This window comes from Gossypium arboreum, chromosome 10, assembly GCF_025698485.1.
Source record: "Gossypium arboreum isolate Shixiya-1 chromosome 10, ASM2569848v2, whole genome shotgun sequence".
Taxonomy (NCBI): Eukaryota; Viridiplantae; Streptophyta; class Magnoliopsida; order Malvales; family Malvaceae; genus Gossypium; species Gossypium arboreum.
In genome coordinates, this window is record NC_069079.1 from 67,584,303 (window position 1) to 67,607,011 (window position 22,709).

Genomic DNA, 22,709 nt, shown 5'->3' on the forward strand with positions numbered 1-22,709 from the left:
GTTTATTTTGGAGAATGGCCGAGCAAACTACGTTCAGCTCCACATGCGACGGCTCGTCCAACTTCTACTTATTTGCTAAAAGTTCCTTTAAAAATTTCATTGCCTTTGGCATCTGCGATAGAGCTTCAATAAACAGTAAGTTAATATGTAATTTTTTTAAGAGTTTAAGGAATTTACCAAATTGTTCATCTGAGCAGTCTTTCCTTGTCGCATTGGGGTATGGCACACGAGGTTTATATTCGATAGTCACTGGTTTGTTTGTATTTTAATCTACCTCACCTTGACCTTTGCTTACCATAGTTCCTTGCCTCGGTTCTGGTTCAGGCTCAATGACTCCTTCGTCACCTTGAATATTAATTGCGTTGAGTAGTTCCCTTGGGTTAGGTTTAGTATTACTTGGCAAACTACCTTGTGGTCGTTCAGAGATTATTTTGGAAAGTTGGCCTATCTGAGTTTAGAGCCCTTGGATCGACGCTTGTTGATTTTTAAGTGTTGTCTCGGTGTTCTGAAAATGGGTTTCTGACATTGATATAAACTTTGAGAGAAACTCTTCAAGGTTTGGCTTCTTTTCCTGTTGGTAGGGTGGTTGTTGGTAGCCCGGAGGATGTTGTGGTCTTTGATTTCCTTGACCACCCCACGAGAAATTGGGGTGGTTCCTCCAACCTACATTATAAGTGTTACTATATGGATTGTTTTGAGGTCATGGATTATTACCCATGTAGTTTAATTGCTCGTTATCCATGTTGTAGCCATAGGGTTGGTATTCCGAATGGTCTGTTCCACCTCCACTTGGTTCGCACTGCATTACAGGGTGAACCTGTGAAGAATTAAGAAAACCATCAATCTTTTTATTTAAGAGTTCTACCTGATTAGAGAGCATGGTGACAGAATCGATGTTGTAAACGCCGACTATTTTCGTTGGCTTTTTCCTTATGACTTGCCACTGATAGTTATTCAATGACATCTCCTCTATAAACTCATAAGCATCTTCCGGTGTTTTATTGTTAATGGTTTCACCAGCAGCTGCGTCAACCATTTGCCGAGTCGAAGGATTCAGACCATTATGAAATGTTTGTACTTGGAGCCAAAGCGGTAACCCATGGTGGGGGCATTTTCTCAAAAGGTTCTTGTATCTCTCCCATGCATCGTAGAGTGTTTCTAAATCCATCTGCACAAAAGTAGAGATATCATTACGTAATTTAGCCGTTTTAGCTGGCGAACAATATTTTAGTAAAAAAATTTTAGTCATTTGTTCCGAAGTAGTAATTGACCCTCGTGGTAACGAGTTCAAACACTATTTAGTTTTGTTTCTCAATGAAAAGGGAAACAACCGAAGACGTATGACATCATCAGAAACATCATTAATTTTAAATGTATCGCATAATTCTAAGAAGTTGGTTAAATGAGCATTGGGATCCTCATCCTGCAAACCATCAAACTGAACAAATTGTTGTATCATTTGAATAGTGTTAGGTTTTAATTCAAAAGTATTTGTAGCTACAGCAGGTCTAACTATGCTTGATTCAATTCCCATCAAAGAAGGTTTAGCATAATTATATATAGTGCGTGGAGTAGGATTTTGATTAACTGCGATCGCAGGAGGTAGCTGATTGCCTTGGTTTTCAACCATCTCTTCGGTTGGGGGTTGAGTATCGTCTTCTTACTCGTTCTCTGTGTATCTTAAGCTTCGCCTTATTTCTCTTTGGTTTCTACAAACTGTGCGATCGATTTCTTCGTTAAAAAGTAGTGGCCCTAACGGATTTCTTCTAGTCATAAACTATAAAAACCTACTAAGAGAAGGAAAAAGTAAATCAGTAAATAATGATAATAATAATATAAAATTAAATTGCAAGAAAAATAAATGGCTACAGTAATAAAAATTGAGCATTCCTAATATCTTAATTCCCCGACAATAGCGCCAAAAACTTGATCGCGTTATTTTGTGATACCTTTTAAATATTTATAATTAATCATTCTTGAAACTAACTATTATTGCGATGTAGGCAAGTGTACCTATCGAACAGTAGTATAGTTTTAGCAAGACCGGATTGTCGAACCCAAAGGAACTAAAAGTACTAGTAATGACTGTCTTTTTATTATCTAGCCTAAGAATAAAGAGGTTTTTTTCTTAATTAACTAATTATCTAAACTAAGAACGCACAGAGAATGGAATTGGAGAATTGCTTTTGGAAAAATCGATTGAATGAAGACAATACCTAAGGAAAAATCCACCTAGACTGTACTTGTTATTCTGGCTCCGAATCGGGCGATTTATTCATTTAACTTGTTTCGTAGAGATCCCTAAGTTATGTTATTATCCCTATTCAAGACTAATAACATCTAATCCCTAGATTGAATAACCAAGACTTTTCTCTAATTAACACTCTAGGGTTACATTAACTCAATCTATGGATCCTCTTATTAGGTTTCACCCTAATCCAACAAAATCTTGTCACCCTATGTTTAGGCACGCAATCAACTCCGCTTAAATATGATAAATGTACTCTTAGACAGGGTTTATTCCTCCTCTGAATAAAAGCTTATCTTTAATCAGTATCCTGGGATATCAAAACAAGAATTAAGAACACATAATTAAGAACAAGTTAAATATTTATCATACAATTCAGAAAATAATAACAAGATTCGTCTTAGGTTTCATTTCCCTTAGGTATTTAGGGGATTTAGTTCATAACTAAATAAGAAAACATCTCAGAATAATAAAGAATACAAAACATAAAGAAAACCCAAAACTCCTGAAGGGGAATTGAGGAGAGATCTTCAGTCTTGATGATGAATCAGGCTTCTAAGATGAATCAATCAGCTTCCTTGGAGTAATTCCTTACTCCTATTCTGTGTGTCCCCCTTTTCTCCTCTTTTAGGGTGTGTTTATAGGCTTTGGAATGCCTATGAGCCCTCAAAATTAGCCTTTTCCGAATTGGACTCAACTTGGGCTCGGCAGGGACACGCCTGTGTGACACGTTCGTGTGCGATTACTTCAGGCTGTGCTCGAGCCTGCTAGAATGGCACGGGAGTGTGGGATGCCCGTATGAGGAAGACTAGGTCGTGTTGAGTTCGTACTTTGGCCCATTTTCTCTGTTTTTGGCCCGTTTCTCGTTCCTTTCACTCTCCTATGCTCTCCTAAGTATAAAACATGAAATTAAAGCATTAGGAGCATCGAATTCACAATTCTAATGGAAAATCATCCATAAAATGCTTTAAATATGGGCTAAAAATATGTATAAATTACTGTTTATCAATTCCTAAGGTCCAACCGGGAGTTATTTCTATGTAAATTCTTAAAATTTTACATTCACAACACAAGTCAACAATTCTGACCATACTAATTGTACAATACATGGTAACATTATATTTGCATTATTTACGTACAACTTACTCGTTTTAATGGAATATCATATTCCATCAAATTTCTAATGTATTCTATCATCACATGAGTGTTATTAACTCTTGGCATCACTTTCTCATACCTAACTCCATTAACATATAATTCAATACAATTATAGCAAAATATATTTCAAGTACATTAACAATAATATGGATAACATGCTTATTTAGTCACACGGACTTACCTCGAATGCAAATCTCAGCCAATTATTTCATTTTAGTCCATAACTTCATACTTTCCAATTTAAACCCAAATCTCTGTTTTCTTGATCTATAATGATAAAATCCGCTATTTTAATCATCATATTAACCAATACATTTCACAATTTATACTTTAGAAAAATGACCATTTTGCCCTTAGAATTTACAAAATTATAATTTTGCCCTTAGGCTCGTAAATCAATTTTTATCATATTTTCTCACTACCCAAGGCTAGTCGAATTCTTTTTATACTAGGAGCAGCCCACAATTCTCATTATTACTCATACTTATCACTCATTTTGTCATCTTTACAAAATGGTCCATATTAGGTGTTTTCATGAAAATCTTTTCACAAAAGTTGTTTATTACACAACCAAGAGTCATTTTCTTCCATAAAAATTCAGTAAACATCAAAATTCCTTTCATGTAAAATCCGTAGACTATCAACCATTTCACAAAATAGTCCCCCCATTAGCTAGTTTATGCTACAAGGGTTCCAAAAGTACAAAAATTATAAAAAATAGACATCTAAATCACTTACTTGCAAGAAGATAGCTTGCTTGAAATTTTAAAGCTTCAAAACCCTTACTTTTGCTAAAAATTTCGGTGAAGAAAAAGATGATAAAGAGATTATATCATTCTTTGTTTATTTTATTTCATTTCTAGTCAATTTGCTTACCAAAATTTACCTAACCATTTTGACTATTTTAGTTCCTTGTCCCATGGCTGGCCATCACTTATTTAAAGGCTTAATTTCACTTTAGAGACCCCTAATTTTGGTTCTCTATCTATTTGGTATATCTATCTAATAAAATAAGACTTTGGCCCTTTATGAGATTTAGTCCTTTTTCGCAATTAAGCATGAAATCGCTAAAATTATTTCACCAAAATTTTCATGCACTCATATAATCATGCTATAACACATAAAATAACATTAAAAATAATTCTTCGGCCCCAGAATAGTGGTTCTGAAACCATTGTTCCGACAAGGCCCAAAATCAGACTATTACAAGTCTTCACACATATCTTAATCTAAGTTTAAGTACATAATTTTGTTGCATTTTATAATATAGAATAATCTAAAAATAATGTCAAACTATTTTATGCCAAACTATTTTGGTCTTTTATTATAACATCACTTACCTGAGTCAAATTTCTGACATGAGTAAGAGATGTCACATTCAATTACCTATAACACTTCTCTAGTTTCACACATGTTTTAGCTTTATTTCGGTCTTATATGACACTTAAAGCCATTCCTGAGGGTCTTATTTTGAAGAAAGAGTATTTTAAGGTCATTTAAAGGGCTTTTGAGGCCTAAAAATAACATTTTATTAGAGCAAGGCAACATGCCTCGAAACGTGCATGTAACACCCCGTACCCGAGTCTGTTACCGGAATCGATGTAACATCCTGATTTTCGGGTTTATTCGCGATTTTCAATATTTTGTAAAGATTTTTAAAATTTTGTATTTGGATGTGGAATTAGTATTTTGAGTAGGTAAATGGGCTTATAGAAGGCCCATGAGTTGGCCAAAACCAGTTGAATTTTTGGAATTTTAGACTTAGGAGTTAGGGGTTTCGCTAAGTGGCCTTAAGTGGAGTGATGGGTAAATTGCATCACAAAAGAGCCTTGGTTAAGTGGCAAGGGTGACGCCACTAGGCTCCTAGAAAAGTGGCGTGTGGAGCTTTGGGAAGTCAAGGGATCGATTCCTGTGTTGGCAAATAGATGCATTTATTTTTTAAGTGCGGGAGGGTAAGTGTTAGAGTTCGTGGATTTCGCTAAAGGAGAGTTGGATCAGTTTAAATGCTTGGATTAAGGAGGGATAAGGGAGAGATTTAAGGATTTGGATGAGGCTAGGAGTTGGCTGAATTATGGGAATTGAAGAGGGAAAAATCGGCGGGGGCTATGTTATTAGTATTTCGCACTTAGGGTATTGAGTGGTGCCGTTTTTCTTTCGCTTTAACACCTTAGGGTTGTTTTTCCTCTCTAGCCAAACTACCACCTCCTATTCCTCTTCTTCTATTTTTCTTTCTTCTTCTTCAAAACTATTCATCATACCTGCTATTCATCAATACTTTTGTCGAATCCATAAAAGCCGAAATCCCGTGATCATTGCTTGTGCCGATTTCTTCAAAGCCGTGTTCTCCTATGTTCTTTTGTTTTATTAATTTGCAATTATCTTTTCTTAATCCTAGATCTCGACCTCAATTCTACTTCAAGGTTGTAGCCCCACATTATCATCTTCTTCATCACACAAAAGCCGAAAAACCATAGATTTGGGGCTTATAGCGAAACTTCAAGACTTTGGGGAATCGAGTTCACCGTCGTTTGATAGATAAATCTACACTAGATTGCGTGGAAATCAAGTGGGAGTAAGGGTAAGTGCGTATCATCTCAGATCCGTTCTTATTTTGCAAAGTTAAGAAAGTCAAGTCCCTAAAATTAGGGAGGCTGTCGATTTGGGCATATGGCTCTAAGAGTCTTTAATCGATGTTTTCTTTCGGTGACTAGAGTCTTCTTAAGCGTTGAATCTAAGGCGTGGTTCATTGGAGCAATCGGATTTGGAGCTAACTATCGATTTTGGCAAAAGGTAAGGTTTCAAAGGTTTTAGGGATATGGTTCGATCATGGATAAGTAAGTTTTGGGGTTTAGTGATTATGGTTTGTAAATAAGAACTGTGCTAATAAATTGTAGGACATCGAAAGGATTTGAAGCGATCGTCATGAATCGGTGTGTACCGAACACCCTTTCTTAGTTCAATTGGCAAAAGCCGAAATGTCAAATTCGGCATTTCATGGTCATGTAAGTATGTGAATGCTCTCAAGTCATAGAGGAATTGTTAGATCTGGCACCGCAAGGTGGTAAGCACGTTCAGCGTGATGCTTTAGCGTATTTCGGAAAAAGGGCTTGATGGGCCAAAATCGGGCCCAATAGGCTTACGGACCAATATGGGTAAGAGATGGGCAAATTAGCTGTTAGGTAGATGGTGGAATCAAATTGCATAAAATTGATAAAATTATGAATTAGCTTGTGCAAGAGCGTAGATCACGAAATTACCCTAAAGAGCAAAATTACCAAATTACCCCTAAAGAGCAAAATTACCGATATACCCTAGGGTTTTAAATTGGGTGAATCGCATGATTGATCAATGTTGTATTTTACATGATATGCTTTTATTAATATCATTGCATGGGGTTGGGGTATTAATGGAGGAAGTCTTGAAAGTGGTTCATCCACGATCGGAGGCTTTGCCTCAATCGATCGAATTTGAGTGCTGCTGTCGCAACCTGTGGTGTAGAAATTTGATGCAGGCGATGTAGCGGTTGGTGGGTTGAGTAGTCTCCCGGATGGGCTTGCATTCATTATTTCATTGATACTCATGTTATCGAACTGGGCTGTGGGCCACACTGTTATGTAAAAGGGGCTAAGGCCTTGCTATCAGATTCAAAAGGGCTTGACCATCGTATCTTGTTATCTGAATAGGGCTTAGGCCCAATGGGCTCGAGCTGAATTGGGCTTTGGATGGGTTTCTCATACACCGAGTTTTCCAAACTCACCCCTTCCTCTTCCCTCATTGCGGTGAGCCCTAGTTGGTGGACTTGGGAGGGCGGGATTCAGAGTGGCCATGAAGATGGATTGCCAATTTTAAATAAGTTTAGCATTTAATTTGGATTATTTTATTTTATTATGTTTAAAGTTGTAATAAGGCCGCTTTTTTAATTATTTTTATTTTGGGGATTATTAAACGGTTAGCACTAGGGTTCGTTTTATAAAAACTACTTGATTTTTAAAAGATCACGATGACGCGCAAAGTTTCCATAAAGTAAATGTTTTTCCAAGGAAATAAATATTTTAAACAAACGTTTTCAACTTAAACATTTTCTTAAGACGGACATAATCAAACGTTTTCTCAAAATTATACGAGATGTTAGAGTGTGGCAATGGTGGTGTGCATGTCTAGGATTGGATCCGGAAGAGCTTGGTACTTAAGCAATCCGACGGACTCACCTCCTCTTTTTCCGGTTTCCTACCGGTGCATGCCTTCTATTCACTTTAACCTACCTTTAAAAGTGTCTTTTACAACACCAACTCAATTTTTCCAAACTAAGTAATACTGGAATGTTTTGAACGCATCAATGTGGCGATCGATCCGGTCATAACGCCCGTGCGGGTTTGGGGTGTTACATTTAGTGGTATCGAGCCTGGTTGCAACAACTCTATTTGTGGATCGGGTTCGAAAATCTTTTAAAAACTTGGGCCTAAGAAGGGTATTTTTAGAAATGGTAAGTTTTTCAAGATGTTCAAGTTTTTTTTTTTTCTATTTGTTAAACGGGTTAAATCAATAGTTTTAAAATAAAAGTGTTTTCAAATAAAATCTTTTATTTTCGGTAAACAAAAACATGGTATTTGAAATTTTAAAGAGACCGATAAATGAGTGGCACATGAATCCCCTAGCACCAAGTCTGTAAGTATCTTTCGCTCTATATATTTATTGATCAGCATCTTGTAAATAATATCGTAGATAGTCTTGAGCCTTAGAGATAGAGCTATTGATGATGTAGTATTAGGACTACAAGATGGAACCATAGCTAAATTATGATTGCGCGAAATAACTTTAAAACTTTATCTGCTCATAAGACATTCGGTATTAAACAAAGTGAAACCAAGAAACTAATGTCATAAAATTCGTGAATCGATAAATCGTTATGAGTACAAGGGCTACTCGAGGAAGAGGCCGTGGTCGAGGCCGAGGTAGCACTCAAGCTGGATCGGCGTCATCCGAACACGTGCCACCGGTGGCGGGTACGCCCACCACCGATTAATAAAAATGGGCCGTATGACCAAATTGCAGGGATGACGCTTTGTCTCGTGCCATGTTGAGGGTTTTGGAAAGGGTGGTCGAGCTAACGTCGGGCCCATGAATAGGGGTCCATTTCGAACGACTTCGCCAACTGAGTTGAGATTTTTAGGGCGATCTGGAGTGGCCCCAAATGTGGCCGAATCTTGGTTGGAAGCCACAGAGCGGATCATGGGCGACTGGACCGCTCAGAGAGCGAAGTTGAAAGGGGCAATGTCGTTATGCGGGATGAAGCGTCGGTGGTGGATTATTGTGAGAGAAGGTACCCCGGTGAGAGGGTAACATGGGAGCTGCTCAAATGGACCTTTAAGGCGAAATATGTTGGAGCTAGCTATGTAGATGCACGCAGAAAGGAGTTCTGAATCGACTCGGGAAATAAGACCATTCTTGAATATGAGGCGGAGTTTCTACGATTGAGTCGGTATGCTAATGGCATCGTTTCCACCTTGAATATGAGCGCAGCTGACACGTTTTGAGGATGGCCTTAGAGATGAGTTAAGGGTGCTCATAGCTCATAAAGGGAGCGAGATTTTGCTGACTGGTAGAGAAGGCTAAGATAGCCGAGGAAGTGAAGCAAACCGAACGCAGAATCGTGATAAGGACGGAATCGGTTCAGAGGGATCTTGGACCGGTGGTCTTCAGAATCGAAATGTTAAGAGAGCTAGGATGGGGAACCGGTTCGAGCGATTCTGGTGAACACAGTAGACCGCAAGCTTGTGGAGATTGTGGCGTAATGCATCAAGGAGAGTCGGAAGCGTTAAGGGCTTGTTTTCGTTGTGGGTCTAAGGAGCATAGGATTAAGGATTGTCCTAGGAGGGCCACTCCAGCTCAAGTGGCGAACAAGGGGCCGAGCGACCGCTCAACTTTGAGGGATGGACCACCGCGCCAAGAGGTCGTGGACAAGGTCGCGGAGGTAATGGCCGTGGACGGGGCACCGGTAGGGTATTGGTAACGCGGATGCTCGTCACTAGCTTTGGTGTATCTTTGCTCGTCGCCATGAGGAGGGTGACGCTTTTGATGTCATAACTGCACGTTTTTATCTATGGTGTACCTTATCTCGCCTCGATTGATGTGGGATCAACCCATTCGTATGTGGCATATAACATTTCTGGGGCACTGGGCGTGCACTTCGAGGAGACTGTATGTGGGGTGTCAGTGATAAGTCCTTTAGGTCATTCGGTTAAGGTAGAGAAACTCTTCAAGGAGGTGCCTCTGGAGATTCAAGGCAAGGTTTTCTGTGGGGATTTGATGGAGTTACCGTTTGAAGAATTCGATCTGATCCTAGGGATGGATTGGTTGACCAAGCATAAGGCAACTTTAGATTATGCAGCTAAGAGGATGGTGTTAAGAACTGTCAATGATGAAGAGGTTATGATTATTGGAGAACGAAGGGATTACTTATCCAATGTAGTATCGGCGTTGAGGGCTGAGAAACTGATGCGCAAGGGATGCGAGGCATATCCGCTTTGGTAAGTCAAGTTGAAATCGAGGATCGATTGTGGAGACCATCGAATCGTTAGGGAATTCGGATGTTTTCCGGAAGAGCTTCTGGATTACCTCCCAATCGGAAGTTGAGTTTGGAATCGATTTGTTACTGAGGGACAGCTCCAGCCTCTATTGCACCCTATAGGATGGCACCAAGGAGTTGGTGGAACTGAAGGCTCAAATTCAAGAGCTATTAGATAGAGGCTTCATTAGGCCTAGTGTGTCTCTTTGGGGAGCACCGATCCTGTTTGTAAAGAAGAAGGACGAAACGATGCGCATGTGCATCGATTATCGCCAGTTGAACAAACTGACGATTAAGAATAAGTATCCACTACCAAGGATTGATGACCGGTTCGATCAATTTAGGGGAGTTTCGGTATTCTCCAAAATCGATCTTCGTTCTGGATACCATCAGCTAAGGGTAAAAGAAGGGATATTCATAAGACAAAGATTTGAACTCGATATGGACATTATGAGTTTGTGGTCATGCCGTTTGGGCTAACGAACGCACTCGCAGCTTTTTATGGATCCGATGAATCGAGTATTCCAACCTTACTTGCATCGGTTTGTAGTCGTCTTTATCGACGATATCTTGGTATACTCTGAAACGGAGGCGAAGCATGATGAGCATCTCCGTATTGTTCGCAAGTGTTAAGGGAGAAGGAGCTCTATGCGAAATTTAGCAAGTGTGAATTTCGGTTGAAAGAGGTAACCTTCCTAGGGCATGTGGTCTCGCCGAGGGATTAAGGTGGATCCTCGTAAAATTGAAGCTATTCGGAATGGAAGCCACCTAGGTCAAGTCGTAAATTCGGAGTTTCCTAGGGTTGGCGTGTTACTACTGAAGGTTTGTAGAGGTTTTCGGTGATGGCGGCGCCCTTGACAAAACTCATAAGGAAAGGAGTACCATTTGTGCGGACCGAGAAACAAACAAAAAGCTTTTGATCGCTTGAAAAGGTATTGACCGAAGCGCCAGTGTTGATTCAACCGTGTCCGGAAGGACTTCACCGTATATAGCGATGCGTCGCATGTGGGGTTAGGTTGCGATTGATGCAAGAGGGCAAGGTGGTCGCTATGCATCATGACGACTTAAGGCTCATGAGGTGAATTACCCTACGCATGATTTGGAGCTAGCGGTGATTTTTGCGTTAAAATTTGGAGACATTACTTATATGGGGAGAAGTGCATCATATACACAGATCATAAGAGCTTAAAGTATTTGTTGACTCGAAGGAGTTGAACCTTAGGCAACGAAGGTGGGTGGAGTTGCTTAAAGACTACGATTGTTCGATAGAGTACCACCCAGGAAAGGCTAATGTGGTGGCGGATGCATTGAGTCGAAGGGTTGTTACGGATTTGAGAGCCTTGTTCGCACGATTAAGTCTATTCGATGATGGAAGCTTGTTGGCAGAACTGCAAGTAAGGCCTACTTGGACTGAACAGATTAAGGAAAAAGCAGTTGAAGGGCGATTCATTAGCTCTTCGATTCCAAAGAAGTTAAGAGTGGTGAGAACGAGGATTTTGGGTTGAACAGTGAAGGAGTTCTGTGTTTTCGTGGAAGGGTTTGTATTCCAAAGGATCCTGAATTGAGGCAGTTAATTCTAAAAGAGGCTCATGGTGGACTCTGTGCCATGCATCCTGGAGGGAATAAGTTATACCGAGACTTGCGAGAGGTGTACTTGGTCCGGATTAAAACGAGAGGTGACTGAATTTGTTGGGAAATGTCCGACGTGCAAGCGAGTTAAGGTGAGCACCAAGCGCCGTCGGGATTACTACAACCGGTGAAAATTCCACTATGGAAGTGGGAAAGAGTAACAATGGACTTTGTGAGTGGGTTACCTTTGACACCCACCAAGAAAGATTCGGTGTGGGTAGTTGTGGATAGGTTAACAAAATCGCTCATTTCATACTGTTCGCATCGACTACTCACTACAAAAGTTGGCTAAGCTATATGTGGCGGAGGTAGTGCGATCGCATGGGGTGCCGTGTCAATAATCTCGATCGAGACCCTAGGTTTACGCCTCGGTTTTGGCGAAGTTGCAAGAAGCGTTGGGAACACGATTGATTTTAGCACCGCTTTTCACCCACGCAGATGGACAATGAAAAGGGTTATTCGAGTTCGGAAGATATGTTGAGAGGTTGTATCATCGATTTTTGTAGAAGTTGGGAGGACTACTTACCATTGGCGGAGTTTATGCGTACAATATGACTATCAAGCAAGTATTCAGATGGCACCATATAAAGCGCTTTATGGGCTTAAGATGTCATCGCCGACGTGTTGGACGAGTTGGGTGAACGACGAGTGCTTGGACCGGAATTAGTGGCGGAATCGAAAGCAAGGTTGTCGATAAGGGTCGGAAGGAGGCGTCCGATGAGCGTAAGTCGATGCGGATTTGAAGCACAAAGAGATTGAGTTATTTGTGGGGATATGGTTTTCTTGAAGGTATCCCTTGGAAGAAAATTTTGAGATTTGGTAAGAAGGGTAAGTGAGCCCACGGTTTATTGGGCCTTACCGAGTTGTTAAGCGGGTTGGACCGGTGGCTTATCAGCTAGAGTTGCCACGAATCGCATCGTATCCACGACGTTTTCATGTATCCATGTTGAGGCGGTATCGATCCGACCCAACTCATATCATACCGATTCTTTGAAATTGAAGTACTGACCAGATTTAACCTTCAAGAGGAACTCGTGCAAATACTTGATCGTGACGTCAAGATGTTGAGAAGGAAATCAATTCCACTAGTGAAAGTACTTTGGAGAAACCATGGCAAGGAGGAAGCTACCGGGAGATCGAGGAGGCTATAAAGCAACAATACCCTCAACGTTTCGATAAGGTAAAATTTCGAGGTCGAAATTTCTTTAAAGAGGGTAGAGTTGTAACATCCTGATTTTTGGGTTTATTCGCGATTTTCAATATTTTGTAAAGATTTTTAAAATTTTGTATTTGGATGTGGAATTAGTATTTTGAGTAGGTAAATGGGCTTATAGAAGGCCCATGAGTTGGCCAAAACCAGCTTGAATTTTTGGAATTTTAGACTTAGGAGTTAGGGGTTCGCTAAGTGGCCTTAAGTGGAGTGATGGGTAAATTGCATCACAAAAGAGCCTTGGTTAAGTGGCAAGGGTGACGCCACTAGGCTCCTAGAAAAGTGGCGTGTGGAGCTTTGGGAAGGCAAGGATCGATTCCTGTGTTGGCAAATAGATGCATTTATTTTTTTAGTGCGGGAGGGGTAAGTGTTGGAGTTCGTGGATTACGCTAAAGGAGAGTTGGATCTGTTTAAATGCTTGGATTAAGGAGGGATAAGGGAGAGATTTAAGAGATTTGGATGAGGCTAGGAGTTGGTCAATTATGGGAATTGAAGTGGGAAAAATCGTGGGGGCTATGTTGTTAGTATTTGGCACTTAGGGTATTGAGTGGTGCCGTTTTCTTCGCTTTAACACCTTAGGGTTGTTTTTCCTCTCTTTTTCCTCTCTAGCCGAAACTACCACCTCCCTATTCCTCTTCTTCTATTTTTCTTTCTTCTTCTTCAAAACTATTCATCATACCGCTATTCATCAATACTTTTGTCAATCCATAAAAGCCGAAATCCTCGTGATCATTGCTTGTGCCGATTTCTTCAAAGCCGTGTTCTCCTATGTTCTTTTGTTTTTATTAACTTGCAATTATCTTTTCTTAATCCTAGATCTCTGACCGCAATTCTACTTCAAGGTTGTAGCCCCACATTATCATCTTCTTCATCACACAAAAGCCGAAAAACCATAGATTTGGGGGCTTATAGCCGAAACTTCAAGACTTTGGGGAATCGAGTTCTACCGTCGTTTGATAGATAAATCTACACTAGATTGCGTGGAAATCAAGTGGGAGTAAGTGGTAAGTGCGTATCATCTCAGATCTGTTCTTATTTTGCAAAGTTAAGAAAAGCCGAAGTCCCTAAAATTAGGGAGGCTGTCGATTTGGGCATATGGCTCTAAGAGTCTTTAACTGATGTTTTCTTTCGGTGACTAGAGTCTTCTTAAGCGTTGAATCTAAGGCGTGGTTCATTGGAGCAATCGGATTTGGAGCTAACTATCGATTTTGGCAAAAAGGTAAGGTTTCAAAGGTTTTTAGGGATATGGTTCGATCATGGATAAGTAAGTTTTGGGGGTTTAGTGATTATGGTTTGTAAATAAGAACTGTGCTAATAAATTGTAGGACATCGAAAGGATTTGAAGCGTTAAATGTCGAATCGGTGTGTCTTAACACCTTTTCTTAGTTCAATTCGGCAAAAGCCGAAATGCCAAATCCGGCATTTCATGGTCATGTAAGTATGTGAATGCTCTCAAGTCATAGAGGAATTGTTAGATCTGGCACCGCAAGGTGGTAAGCACGTTCAGCGTGATGCTTTAGCGTATTCGGAAAAAAGGGCTTGATGGGCGTAATCGGGCCCAATAGGCTTACGGACCAATATGGGTAAGAGATGGGCAAATTAGCTGTTAGGTAGATGGTGGAATCAAATTGCATAAAATTGATAAAATTACTGAATTAGCTTGTGCAAGAGCGTAGATCACTAAATTACCCTAAAGAGCAAAATTACCAAATTACCCTAAAGAGCAAAATTACCGATATACCCCTAGGGTTTTAAATTGGTGAACGCATGATTGATCAATGTTGTATTTTACATGATATGCTTTTATTAATATCTGTTGCATGGGGTTGGGGTATTAATGGAGGAAGTATGAAAGTGGTTCATCCACGATCGGAGGCTTTGCCTCAATCGATCGAATTTGAGTGCGTTCTTGTCGCAACTGTGGTGTGTGAAATTTGGGTGGGTTGAGATATTCCCACATGGTGTGTAGGGCTGGTGCAGGCGGTGTAGCGGTTGGTGGGTTGAGTAGTCTCCCGGATGGGCTTGCATTCATTATTCTGTTGATACTCATGTTATCGAAGCGGGCACGTGGGCCACACTGTTATGTAAAAGGGCTAAGGCCTTGCATCAGATACGAAAAGGGCTTGACCTCTTGGTATCGTTATATCTGAATAGGGCTTAGGCCCAATGGGCTCGAGTGAATTGGGCTTTGGATGGGTTTCAGATACACCGAGTTTTCCAAACTCACCCCTTCCTCTTCCCTCATTGCGGTGAGCCCTAGTTGGTGGACTTGGAGTGGCGGGATTCAGAGTGGCCATGAAGATGGATTGCCAATTTTAAATAAGTTTAGCATTTAATTTGGATTATTTTATTTTATTATGTTTAAAGTTGTAATAAGGCCGCTCTTTTTAATTATTTTTATTTTGGGGATTATTAAACTGGTTAGCACTAGGGTTCGTTTTATAAAAACTACTTGATTTTTAAAAGATCACGATGACGCCGCAAAGTTTCCATAAAGTAAATGTTTTTCCAAGGAAATAAATATTTTAAACAAACGTTTTCAACTTAAACATTTTCTTAAGACGGACATAATCAAACGTTTTTCTTAAAATTATACGAGATGTTAGAGTGTGGCAATGGTGGTGTGCATGTCTAGGATTGGATCCGGAAGAGCTTGGTACTTAGCGGTCCGACGGACTCACCTCCTCTTTTTCCTGGTTTCCTACGGTGCATGACTTCTATTCACTTTAACCTACCTTTAAAAGTGTCTTTTAAACACCAACTCAGCTTTTCCAAACTAAGTAATACGGAATGTTTTGAACGCATCAATATGGCGCATCAGATCCGGTCATAACGTCCAGGCCGGGTTTGGGGTGTTACAATCGAACACAAGGTGAACACAAACTTAGTTTAACTATCTTCACAGTCCATTTAGAAATTTCCAGACAAGCTGGTTACTGCATCAGTGTCGCCTTAAAAATCATATCTTGAGTTTCAAAGCTCGAAAATTTGTTTCGTAATTTTTCCCTGAAACTAGACTCATATTTCCATCTACATATTTTTTTGTAGAATTTTTGGTCAAGCCAATTAGTACATTTTATTAGTTAAAGTCTCCCCTGTTGCAGGGATCAACTACACTGACCTTCGTGCGTTACAAATTGGATATCTCCCTGTACAGGGCTTCAATACTGATGACGTTTGTTTCTGTAGAAACTAAACTCAGAGAGGAATCTATAAATATATGGCATGACTCCTAATTATCTCTGGTTAATTTACAATGAATTTCTAAAGTCGGAACAGGGGATCCAGAAACCGTTCTGGCCCTGTTTCACGAGAACTTTAATATCTCTTGACATATAATTCATATGACCGTTTCGTTTCTTCCATATGAAAGTAGATTCATCAAGGTCCATTTTCATAGTTTATTCACTATTTAATTCCATTCCTACAATTTTAGTGATTTTCCAAATCAACACCACTGCTGCTGTCAGCATCTGTTTTTTCAGTAAACCTTACCTATTTCGTGGTTTCTATGGACCAACTAGAGTTTTGTCATACATAGGTCCACATATAATCATTTTAGCCATTCCAATGGCTGATCATTTGCTCACACTTCCATTCAGTCCGTAGTCACATCATAAAACCATACATATATACATAAGCACAAATGGTCTAATGCCATACTCCACTTTTACGAGACATTTTCGCATGGTCGTACACACATACATCACAAAAGTACTTAAAACGCAACAAAAGGGTAATCCTATACATGCCATTTCAAAGCTCAACCAAAATTGTACCAAAAGGGGGCTTTGATAGTGTGGATGACTTCGACTTCGTTGATCCCGAATCCGATAGCTAACGAAATAAACCTAAAAAAAGAGAGCCAAAGCAACGGGTAAGCATTTTAATGCTTAGTAAGTCTCAAGCAATGGAATCAGCTTTGACTAACGTATTACATTCACATGGCTAAATGAATCACTTTATTAATACACATTCCCATAATCATACTTATTTCACATTACCAACCCTTATGTTCATACACAAAAGAACAACTTAGCTAAAGGCCGGTAGCTCGTTTATCAATCGAAAGATACTTACTTGTAAGGACTCAACTAATTCAAGCACGCATAAACATACCTCATTGCTGGAATTTTCACAAGTGTATAAACTGAAATTTTACAGCAAGATTGCTCACTTCCGAATCACGTACCTTCAAGATTTAACCGGATATAGCGACTCGCTCGATTGTCTTGGGACCTAGCCTTGTTATAGTGATTCGACGATTGCCTTTGGTCTTAACCCGGATTTGGTAACTTGCACAAATGCCTTGGTCTTAGCCGGATATAACAACTTCATACGAATGCCTTGGTCTTAGCCGGATATAATTACTAGCATAATTGCCTTGGGACTTAGCAGGATATCATTCCAATGTTCATTTACACATATATCGATAATCAAGACACATCCATAATTCATTTTCGTTACTAAGGCTCTAACACAAAATATTTATCAAACCTTTACAATTTCGGCTCAATAGCCACACACAAGGAGCATGATTTCAATATAATTCAAGTAGGGTCATTACTCGAAGACTTACCTTGGATGTTGTCGAGCGATTTCGACGGCTACTCGACTACTTTTTCCTTCCCTTTATCGGATTTAGCTCCCCTTTGCTCTTGAGCTTAATTTGACAAATAAATCGATTTAATCATTTGAGCATCGAAAGAGGAATTCAAGGTACTTAGTCAATATATATACTCATTAGGCATCAAAGTCGCATATGTACGAAATCATGAATCGAACTCAACACATTAGTTAATATTCCTCTTAGCCGAATTTTCTAAGCCAAGAATAGGCATCAATATGCTTGCCTCTAACCGAATGCATGCACACCAATTTCCCTCATGTGGCCGAATATACATGTCCATGTTGAGGCCAATTATACACTTAATACCACACAAAAACAGCATACATTTTACTACTAACGCATTACATATCGTAGCTCAATACACCTCTCTCATTTACTTCATAACCGAAACATCATCACAAGCAAATATACACTTGAAATAGTATATATGTCATACCAATACATCATGTGCAAACATATATTCATGTAGGTGCAAGGGCCGAATTCTCAAGTGGCTTATATCCAAATATACACACATATCCAAAGCTTAAATCTTACTTACCATGCAACATGCATGAATCATACTTATGGATATACCATGGCGAATACCACAACACCATAATTTTGGTCATGATTAAACAAAGAACTTAGTATCTCCTTCAAAAATGCTAAAAGAAAATCTAAGAGTCCTCAATCCCCCATCACATGTTTCATTATCAAGCTTGATATTTAGCATGCAATGGCATTAACACCATATTCACTTTGGCCGAATTTCATTCCCGTGACATAGCAAAGATTTGAACCATGGGCTAACAAGAACATCAAGCTAGCAACTAAAACATGCATGAATCTCATGGCACAACCTCAAACATACCTTAATCTTGATGCAAGTATAGCCAACCTCTTCCTAATCCTCTTCCAAACCAAACATGAAGCAAAATTCCTTCCTTCCTCTAGTATTTTCGGTCAAGGGAGAAAAAATGGATGAACAAATTTTTTTTCTTCTCTTTTCCTCAATACACGGCAAGGGGGTTTCACTCACACACACACATTTTTTTTTCTTTCTTTATCACCCATACTTATTTGTTTATTGTTTCTCCCTAATGCACCAACAAAACATGTTTCATGACATGTTTAGCCCATACACCTTTGTCATGGCCGGCCATTAGCTAATAAATGGGGAAGTTGACATGCAAACCCCTCATTTTTGCATGCATGATCAACTAGTCATTACACATTTCCCCCTCATACTTTTAAAGTTTACTACTAGGTCCTTTCTAGTGAAATTCACATTTATAACTCTAAATTAAAGCATCAAAAATGTCACACATGAGTTAACACATATTATAGGCATCAAAATAAATATCAAATTATTTTTATGCCTCGGTTTTGTGGTCCCGAAACCACATTCCGACTAGGGTCGTTTTAAGGCTGTCACAACTCTCCCCCACTTAAGAAATTTTCGTCCCCGAAAATCTTACCGGTAAATAGGTTTGGGTAACGCTCTTTCATAGAGCTCTCGGGTTCCCAAGTAGCTTCTTCAATCCCGTGTTTGAGCCATAACACTTTTACTAACGGAACCCTTTTGTTTCGCAACTCCTTCACTTCACGAGCTAGGATACGAATCGGTTCTTCTTCATAACTCATATCGGATTGAATTTCAACCTCTGATGGACTAATTATGTGCGACGGATCAGATCTATAGCGCCGAAGCATCGAAACATGAAAGACGTCGTGAATCTTTTCAAGTTCGGGGCAAAATCAAACGATACATAATCGGATCGACTCGTTCGGATACCTCATATGGCCCGATGAACCTCGGGCTCAATTTGCCTTACGGCCAAATCGAGTATCTTTTTCCAAGGCGAAACTTTAAGAAACACTTTATCTCCCACTTGATACTCAATGTCTTTTCGTTTCAGATCCGCGTCGCATTTTCGACGATCGGAGGCTATCTTGATTTTCACGGATTACTTTTACTTTCTGCTGGCATCTTTAATCAAATCCACTCCAAAATTTTGTTCTCACCGAGCTCGGTCCAAAACAATGGTGTACGGCATCTATGCCCGTACAAGGCCTCGTAAGGCACCATCTTAATACTTGATTGAAAACTATTGTTGTGGCGAATTCAATCAAAGGTAAGTGCCGCTCCATGAACCATCGAACTCGAGGATGCAACATCTCAACATATCCTCAAGTATCCGAATTATCCGCCGGATTGACCATCGATTTGGGGTGAAAGGCGGTCTGAAATGCAACTTGGTACCGAAAGCTTCTTGCAATTTCTTCCAAAATCGCGAGGTGAATCTCGGATCTCTATCCGACACAATGTAAATCGGTACCCGTGTAATCTCTGTGAGAAAGCGATAATTCAGCTAGTTTATCCAATAAAAATCCGTGCATACGGGGATAAAGTGAGTGACTTAGTCGATCTATCAACAACAACCCAAATCGCGTCCTTCTTACTTGTCGACAATGGCGGTCCGGACACAAAGTCCATTGTGACTCGATCCCATTTCCACTCGGTATCGTAATCGGTGAAGTAATCCACAAGGCACTTGATGTTCCGCTTTCACTTGTTGACATATTAAACATCTCAAACAAAGTCGGAGATGTCTCGTTTCATACCATGCCACCAAAACCGACGTTTCAAATCGTTGTACATCTTCGTACTCCGGGTGGATTGCCATTCGGCTACAATAGGCTTCGTTCGAATTATCGAAATAAGTTCAATTCTTTGGAACACAGATGACTTCGAACCTCAAACAATCGTCATCATCAATTTGAAACTCCGATTCCTTGTTCGGATCACACTCACCCGTTTTGCAAGCAACTCATCATCATCTTTTCGAGCTTCACGAATTTGATGAGTCAACAATGGTTTGGCCTTTAATTCGCTACTAACACATTGTCGGGTAGGATAGACAAGTGTACATTCATCGATCGTAAAAACAAAGTGATTTCGGCGAAGGCGTCCGCAACCACATTAGCCTTTCCCGGGTGATAATCAATGACGAGCTCATAATCTTTTAACAACTCGAGCCAACGTCTTTGTCGCAGATTTAAGTCTCTTTGAGTCATCAAATATTTGAGACTTTTGTGATCCGAATACACATGGCACTTCTCACCAAATAAGTAATGTCGCCATATCTTTAAGGTGAATACGATGGCAGCCAATTCGAGATCATGGGTCGGATAATTTTTCTCATGTGGCTTTAATTGTCTCAACGCGTAGGCCACAACTCGACCTTCTTGCATCAATACGCAACCTAACCCAAGTAGGGAGGCGTCACTATAAATGACAAACTCTTTGCCAGATTTGGGCTGCACTAAAACTGGAGCTTCTGTCAAATGAGTTTTCAATTGATCGAAACTTTTCTGACACTTTTCCGTCCATTCAAACTTGACATCCTTCTGAAGCAGTTTCATCATGGGTGTGGCTATCATCGAGAATCCTTTTACAAACCGTCGGTAGTAACCAGCAAGTCCCAAAAAGCTCGAACCTCAAGTAATATTTCTTGGAGGTTTCCGATTAAGTATGGCTGTAATTTTGCTCGGGTCGACTCGAATACCCGATGCAGATACCACATGACCCAAAAAGCTAACCTCTCTTAACCAGAACTCGCACTTGCTGAACTTAGCATATAACTGCTTATCCCGTAAAATTTGCAACACCAATCTCAGGTGCTCTGCATGTTCGGTCTCATCTCTTGAATAGACCAAGATGTCATCAATGAACACAACTACGAACCGATCCAAATATGGTCTAAAGATCCGATTCATCAAATCCATAAATACCGCAGGGGCATTAGTGAGCCCAAACAAGCATCACTAAGAACTCGAGTGACCATATCTCGCTCAAGGCGTTTTAGGTATGTCCGAATCTCGGATTATGGAATCGATAATAGCCCGATCTCAAATCTATTTTTGAGAACACCGAGGCTCCTTCGGTTGATCGAACAAATCATCGATACGTGGTAACGGATACTTGTTCTTTATTGTCACTTTATTAAGCTGACGATAGTCGATGCACAACCTCATGGTTCCGTCCTTCTTTTTCACAAACAACACTGGTGCACCCCAAGGTGAAAAACTCGGGCGAGCAAAGCCTCTATCCACCAACTCTTGCAACTGAGCTTTCAACTCCTTTAATTCCGTTGGTGCCATACGATACTGAGCTATCGAAATCGGTGTGGTCCTGTACAAGCTCAATGCCAAACTCTATCTCTCGAGCATGTGGCAAACCGGTAATTCTTGGGAAAAACATCCGGTATTCACAAACCACCAAGCAGATTCGGTTTTATTTCTAACTCCTTATCATCAAGTACATACGCAAGGTATGCTTCGCACCTTTCTTACATACTTACGGGCCAACATTGATGACATTACACCGCAACCCCTTCAAGTCCGTAGGTTCAACTCGGATCGTCTCGTTATTTGCGCACCTCAAATCAATAGTCTTGCTTTTGCAATTCACAACCGCATCATGCGCGGTCAACCAATCTAACCCAAGAATAGCATCAAATTCTTGAACGGCAAAAGCATCAAGTCCATTGGAAAACAAGAACCTCGAATTACTAGGGACATTTCTTACACACTTTGTCGACCAAAGACGTAACGACCCAAAGGATTTGACACCGAATTACGAACTCAAGAGACTCAATAGGTAAAGTCTTCTTGGATGCTAAGGTTTCGCATATATAAGAATGAGTAGAACCGGGGTCAATCAAAGCAATCACATTAGTATCAAAGAGAGTGAAAGTACCGGTAATAACATCCGGCGAGGAAGCATCCTCACGTGCGCGTATAGCATAAGCCCTAGCAGGAGCGCGAGCCTCGGATCTAGTCGTAACATCTCTAGATCCTCTCTGACCACCATAGCATTGCCCGTATTTCCAGATGGTCTACCTCAAGCAGTGGTAGCACCCGGTTTCCCACTCTGATTTGTATTCTGTTCAGACAACCTCGGGCAATCTTTAATAAAGTGGTCAACCGATCCGCACTTGTAATAGGAGCGATTACGGAACCTCTGACTTCGAATGCCATTTGCCACAATGTCGACACTCGATTCGTCTCGACGTTCATTCCCAACACCGGCGATCAAAGTGCCTCGTGTACCCCAGGGTCGATCACGATCTCGTCTAAAAAGGCCGGCGCCTCTAGACCGCCCACATCATCTCTAAATTTCTTCGATGCATGTTGAAGAGACTTTCCGAGGATCTTTTCAAACTCTCCGGTCCCACATCAACTTTTTGTTTTTCTTTTCTAAGCTCTTGACTTTACAAGCTCG

The 22,709-nt window shown here is 40.3% G+C and overlaps 1 non-coding gene across 1 annotated transcript; it reads left to right on the forward strand.

Annotated features, from left to right (window-relative positions):
- The first annotated feature begins 1,094 nt into the window (after positions 1-1,094).
- On the forward strand, positions 1,095-1,201 carry LOC128283263 (small nucleolar RNA R71). Its single transcript, XR_008273605.1, has one exon. It is a non-coding gene; the product is annotated as a small nucleolar RNA R71 (small nucleolar RNA).
- The last annotated feature ends 21,508 nt before the right edge of the window (positions 1,202-22,709 follow it).